The 6,872-nt window shown below is 41.7% G+C and overlaps 1 long non-coding RNA gene across 2 annotated transcripts in view; it reads right to left on the bottom strand.

The window, feature by feature from the left end:
- Positions 1-5,501: 5,501 nt before the first annotated feature.
- LOC132828734 (uncharacterized) overlaps positions 5,502-6,872 on the bottom strand; it is a 64,681-nt gene continuing 63,310 nt past the window's right edge. For both annotated transcript variants that reach the window (XR_009646148.1, XR_009646147.1), the window contains exon 8: positions 5,502-5,972. This is a non-coding gene — a long non-coding RNA (uncharacterized LOC132828734). The remainder of the gene's footprint in view (positions 5,973-6,872) is intronic.

Below are 6,872 nucleotides of genomic sequence, written 5' to 3'. Positions count from 1 at the left end.
CTTGTCAAAGGCCTTGCTAAAGATCGCGAAGTCAATATCCACTGCACTGCCCTCATCATTCACTTTGTCACTTCCAGAAAAAAAACTCAATCAAGTTTGGGAGACTTGACTTTCCTTGCACAAAACAATGTTGCTTATGGCTAATAAGTTCATAATCGTGGAGTCCCTGAGTAAGACTGGAAATAATGTATTATACAATATAATATAGAATTCACTTTTATTGTACAACTTTCATCATTTAAATAGTCAAGCAGTTACAACCAGAGGCGATTTTACCCTATATTAGCTGTCCTGTCAATTTATGTTGTGTCCTGTAATAAAGGAACAGGTTGCTGCAGGAGCTCAAAAACTGAAATATATGACCGTTTTTCTTCAGACTAAATGTTAAATCACAAAAATCTGAACCTTTAAAAGAGGTTACATTCATAATTTGGATATTCAGGATCATTGCAAAGATTAATAATATAACAAAATTATACTGCCTGAAATTGCAAAGAGTGATCAAACTGACTTTTTTTCCTTTTCACCATCATCGGATTACCCCCATTCTCCCCATTGCTCAGGGCTCCCAATCTTCTGTCGGCTCCATTGGCACAAAGCTAGGACTGAATATTGGAGTATTAAGCTGTAAAATCAGAATTAATGGGGAAAAAAGTATGTTTTTTTTTACCAAAATCTAGTTATTTTCAGTCCATGCTGGTGATGTATAGTGTTTTAATTTAATCTCCAGAACCAGATTACATTGATGAAATCCCCAAAAGTGTAGAAACAGGCCATTGAGCGAAACAAGTCCACACTCACCCCTGACTAATACATCCAACACTATGCGTAATTTAGCATGGTAAAAACAATAGCTGCAGATGCTGGAAACCAGATTCTGGATTAGTGGTGCTGGAAGAGCACAGCAGTTCAGGCGGCATCCAAAGTGCAGCAAAATCGATGTTTCGGGCAAAAGCCCTTCATCAGGAATAAAGGCAGTGAGCCTGAAGTGTGGAGAGATAAGCGAGAGGAGGGTGCGGGTGGGGAGAATGTAGCATAGAGTACAATGGGTGAGTGAGGGGAAGAGCTTCAAGACAGAGGAAATGACCTGGGAATTGCAGTGGGAGAGGGACTGAGATTTTTGTAGAAAGAGGAGGAAAACTTCTTCAAGGCAGGCATCCTTGCAAGAGGATTCGCAGTAGGGTTAAAATCAACGAGGTAAAAACAATGACTGCAGATGCTGGAAACCATGGCCAATTAACCTGGCCTGCACATTTTTGGATTATGGGAGGAAACCAGAGCACCTGGAGGAAGACCACGCAGACACAGGCAGCAGTGCTAACCACTGAGCCACCATGCCACCCCTTTAGAATCCTGACAGTATGGAAACAGGCTATTTGGCCCATCAAGTACACACTGACTCTCCAAGGTATAACCCACCCAGACTCATTCCCCTAACTAACCTAACCGACACAACCTTGAATACTACAGGCAATTTAGCATGGCCAGTTCACCTCACTTGCATATCTTGGAACTGTGGGAGGAACCCCATACAGACATGGGGAGGGAATGAGGAGACAGTGATCTGAGGCTGGAATTGAACTTGGGTCCCGTGTGTTGTGAAGCAGCAGTACTAACCACTAAGCCATCATGCAATTTCAACATCCCATTCCTATTTTCTCTCCATATGCCTTTACCTCTTTGGCTACAAGCTCCACATCCAGCTCTTGAATCTATCAATGGACTGGCCCCAAGATCTTTCTATTGTAGAGAATTCCACAGCTTCGCGTTCTACAAGTTTGGAGATATTGCATTCAATTCCTTCATCCAAATCTTAAATGTCTGTTGTGAATAGTTGGGGTCCCAGCACTTGCTGCAGTACCCCACTTTTCACTGTCTACCACTCTGAAAATGATATGCTTATTCTAACTCTCCACTTCCTGTCTGCTAACTGATCTTGCTATATCTTTCCAAATGTTCAGTTATCACATCCTTAGTAATTGATTCCAGCCTTTTCCTCACCACTGATGCCAGGCTAAAAAGGCGATCATTTCTGTTTTCTCTCTCTTTCCTTTGGTACAAAGTGGAATCACAACCTCCAGTTCACTGGAAGTCTTCCAGAGTCTATATAATGCTGGAAAATGATCAACAATGTGTCTGACATTTCTCGGGCCAATTCCTTTAGTATTCTGGATGCAGAGCATCAGACCCTGGGGACTTACTGGCTTTTAATCGCATCAATTTCCCCAAAGCCATTTCCTGACTAATAATGATTTCCTCTTTCACCCTTGACTCTCAAGCTTCTTACCATCCTCCTTGGAGATGACAAAGTGAAAGTATTTGTTCAACTGATCTGCCATCTCTTCATTGTTGGTTATGAATTTACTTGATTCTGACTGTAAGGGGCCAACATTTATCTTCAATAGGATTTTTCTCTTTACATATCTCCAGAAGCTTTTTTAAGCATTTTCTAAAAGCTTATTTTTGTATTCTATTTTCCCCTGCCAAGTTAAAATCTTTATCCCCTTCTGCTAAATTTTAAATTTCTCCCAGTCCTCCATTTTACTGGGTTTCTCTTTCTGACCAACTTATATGTCTCCTCTTTGACATTAACACTATCTCTCACTTCTTATCTTAGGCATGATTGAAACATCTTCTCTGTTCTATCATTAAGCCAGACAGTTGTTGAAGTTCATGCAATTGCTCTGCTGTTGCATATCCACCGCCAATGTCTTAAGTATCCTTGACCACCTTATTCTAGCCAGTGCATGCTTCTGTCAAATGTAGTTATCTTTATGTTCAGGATCCTAATCTCAGATTTGAGTGTGTTACTCTCCATCTTAATGAAGAATTCTACCGTGTTAAAGTCACTCTTCCCCAAAAAGGCTTGTACTACCATATTACTAATTAATCCTGTCTCATCGCGCAATAGCGTGAGACTATACTCTCTTGCATTATACAGCAGTGAAAGGCATGGCACAAAATCAATGGCACAGCGATTATAATGCTGTGTCGCAGTAATAATGTGCTAATCCATGCAACATAATATGAAGGAATCACTTTGATATAGAGAGTACAATGACCCACAGGTAAAGTGTATACAGAATGTGTTTTTGAGGTGTGAGGTGCAAATAGAAAATTAAACGAAGTGTGCATATGGATGACGTTGTACTTGTGATGTGAAACATTCAGTGCTGTTTAATGTGGGAAAAAAAATAAAATCTGCATGTAATTGTGGTGAATCATATAATTACCAGCAAAATTGAAACTAAGAAAACTATTTTAATGAAATAATTCATACATAATATGGAGAACAAATTAAGAGATTCTATATAGATTTTTGGTGATAGGTTAACATCCAGTATGTACTAATCCATTTCAGTATCTTTATGGGCAGAACAAAATTCTTGAGGGCAGTCAGATTATGTTTTTGGTTAACATAATTAGTCACATTTGTTCTACACATTAACATTGAATGTTGACAAGACCAGTTCAGTATACGTAGTGTATGTGGTCTTATTCATCAGTTGGATTAGGTTTAGTCAAGCCCAGCTCAAAATAATTACATTCAACTTTCACAGTATAAGTTCAGTACAGTTATATTCTGTCTACTGTAATATGCTTTTTGTTGGCAAGATTCTATTCAGCATGATTACCTATAATGTGTATGTATGCAAGCTGAAACATCCGCTGTCAGCGTGAACAGTGCGACTTCTGTGAGATTATAATTACAGTGAAATGAAAATGCAAATAATGGGAGTACTTTAATGTGTCCTCAACTATCTATAGCCATATCTGATCCTAAGCTTTCCAGGTTTTTTGTCATTTGAGCTGTTTTTGCTTTCATATTTCAAACAACCAATGCATTATACTTTTTGTATTCAGTTGTCTTTATATTCGATAAATCTATATATCTATTTATTTCAGTTGATTGTTGTTTCTCTAATCAACCGATGAGCTTTTGTTGCATGAAATATGACCAGAACCAAACAATGTCCTTTCTTTTTCATTTGCATGTGAAACAGAAGTTATTTGTTAAGAAATAACACATTTGTTTCAAAGTCAATTCAAGACACACAACGTGTATGCGGCTTACAGCAGACAAGTGGAATTCCTTAGCAAAAGTTTGTTAATTGTTGCAGTGCCATGTACACTTACGTTCCTATATCCTACCATTCATTGTTCTCCACAGACTTTCAGATTTGTTATTTCACGCTGCAAAGTGTGCCAATGCAAGAAATGTTTCGTAATAATTCTGTCATTAGACCATTAACTATACTCTCACATGGATGCTCCAAGCATGTTACCGGAAAGAATTAAATAATTGATTCTTCATTCAGCCAATTCTCCAAATGCACAATTTGATGACTTTTTTTCATATTTCGCAGTGATTTCTGGACAAAAATATGTCCAATGTTAGACTTACCCTGCTTTCGCATTATGAAATAGATTTCAAAGGTTCTATGACATTAATTAACATGGATAACAAACATAGTTATCCAAACTCCTGAACCAGTCTTTAATATTTTGTTGAGAGAATTTAAAGCACAATCTTCATTTTTGGTTAAAACATGCAAACGCGTCCGTATTTGGATGCGTCAGAAAGGAAAAGACACCTTCTTCATGTTAAAAGTTCAAGCTGTTTCAGAGTTAAGTAATTTTTGACTATTTGTCTTCAATCTGGAGCTTGCAGTTCTCTGTCCTGTTATGTATGAGAGGGGCTCAGGCTGCGAGGTTGGTGTGACTCCTGTGCTATTAATCTGAATCCATGTCGACCCTCGGCCCTGTCTCTCTTCTGGATCAGTGGTGCTGGAAGAGCACAGCAGTTCAGGCAGCATCCAATGACCAGCGAAATCGACGTTTTCGGGCAAAAGCCCTTCATCAGGAATAAAGGCAGAGAGACTGAAGCGTGGAGAGATAAGCTAGGGGAGGGTGGGGGTGGGGAGAGAGTAGCATAGAGTACAGTGGGTGAGTGGGGGAGGACTTGAAGGTGATACGTCAGGGAGGAAAGGGTGGAGCGGATGGGTGGAAAAGGAGCTAGGCAGGTCGGACAAGTCGGACAAGTCATGGGGACAGTGCTGAGCTGGAAGTTTGAAACTAGAATGAGGTGGGGGAACGGGAAATGAGGAAACTGTTGAAGTCCACATTGATGCCCTGGGGTTGAAGTGTTCCGAGGTGGAAGATGAGGCGTTCCTCCTCCAGGCGTCTGGTGGTGAGGGAGCGGCGGTGAAGGAGGCAGTAGAGGCAGCTTCATTAAATACATAGAAGATACAGTTGGGTGGGTTTTGTATGGTAGAGGAATTAAGGATTCTGATGATCATATAGGTACGAGGAGCTGAGACAATGCATAGATCAGTCATGACCTGAATGAATGTGAAGCTGGATCAATGGGTCAAATGACATACTCCTGCTTCTATTACTATGATACTATGCAAAATGTGATATAACGCAGGAACACATGAAATTGTCCACATCGGCAATAAGAATGGAAAAGTAGTTTATTTAAATGAACAGAAACTGGAAAAAGTATAAGGCTCACAGGATCTGAGTGCCTTAGTACATGCATCACAAAAACTTAAGTATAGCAAGTGCTTACAAAGAGAAATTAATTGTTCCTTATTGTAAAGGAAATCGAGTATACAAATTGTGATGTTTTGCTCCAATAGGGCAGCACGGTGGCTCGGTAGTTAGCACTGCTGCCTCACAGCACCAAGGTCCCAGGTTTGATTCCAGCCTCAGGCGACTGTCTGTGTGGAGTTTGCACATTCTCCCCGTGTCTGTGTGGGTTTCCTCCGGGTGCTCCGGTTTCCTCCCACAGTCCAAAGCTGTGCAGGTTAGGTGAATTGGCCATGCTAAATTGCCCGTAGTGTTAGATGCATTACTCAGAGGAGAAGTTGGTCTATGTGGGTTACCCTTCGGAGGGTCGGTGTGGACTGGTTGGGCTGAAGGGCCTGTTTCCACACTGCAGGGAATCTTCTATGGGAGCAGCGATCCTGGTAACAGAGGACAGTTACTACAGTTAATCCCCAATTACTACGACACTTCTCTCCCCTACACTTGACTGGCTCCCTGCACCACGGTGCTGCGGTCTGGGTTTCCCAGCAACAGCCATGGCCAGCGTCATTCAATTTCTTATGTGGCTAGGCAGCACCATGAACAATATCAGCAGACAAGGGCAAGCTGACCAATCAGCAGTTTAGTAGGAGCTGTCATGGAGAATCATCACAAATTATTGTGTGTGTGTGTGTGTGTGTGTGTGTGGTGGTGGTGGTGGTGGTGGTGGTGGGGGGGGGTGATGGAAGAGAAATAACGTGGAGAGAAAGATATGGGGTGAGGGCTCGGGTGGGGGGAGGGGGGAGGGGGGGTGGTTGGAGAGCCTGTAAGGCAGTCTAGCTGATGGATTAGTGGGAGGGACCCAGCCGAGGAAGCTGCTCGTCTTCAACTTTGTTACTAAAGATGCTCAATGATCCATTGCAGTCGTGGAAGGAGAGACGGGAAAAGGAATAGCTGCAGAATCCGGAGAGCACTTCAAAAGATAACAGATTTGTTACAAACACAGCAGCACAACACAAATTACTGTGTTTCACAAAAAAGATTTATGCAAATTGCAAACGATTTCTGACAAAGCTGTTTCAAGCTGATTGGGGCCAAGGAGTTGCGGGTAAAATCAGATGAGACCTGGCCTTATTGAGTGGCCTACTCTCGTTGTTTGTTCATATGGAGGGCTAACGGGTGAGTCTCAATAAAGTACAAAGAATGTCGTTACTTGTGAACGCATTGGTGTCGCTGCAAGGTGAATGACCGAGTGAGTCCCTTCCCACACGTGGAACAAGCGAACGGCCTCTCCCCAGTGTGAATCTGTTGGCGCGTCAGCAGGGTAGAGGATCAAGCAA

This window comes from Hemiscyllium ocellatum, chromosome 27 (genome assembly GCF_020745735.1).
Source record: "Hemiscyllium ocellatum isolate sHemOce1 chromosome 27, sHemOce1.pat.X.cur, whole genome shotgun sequence".
Classification (NCBI taxonomy): domain Eukaryota; kingdom Metazoa; phylum Chordata; class Chondrichthyes; order Orectolobiformes; family Hemiscylliidae; genus Hemiscyllium; species Hemiscyllium ocellatum.
The sequence above is the reverse complement of the archived record's forward strand: the minus strand, read 5'-3'. Positions and strand labels throughout refer to the sequence as shown.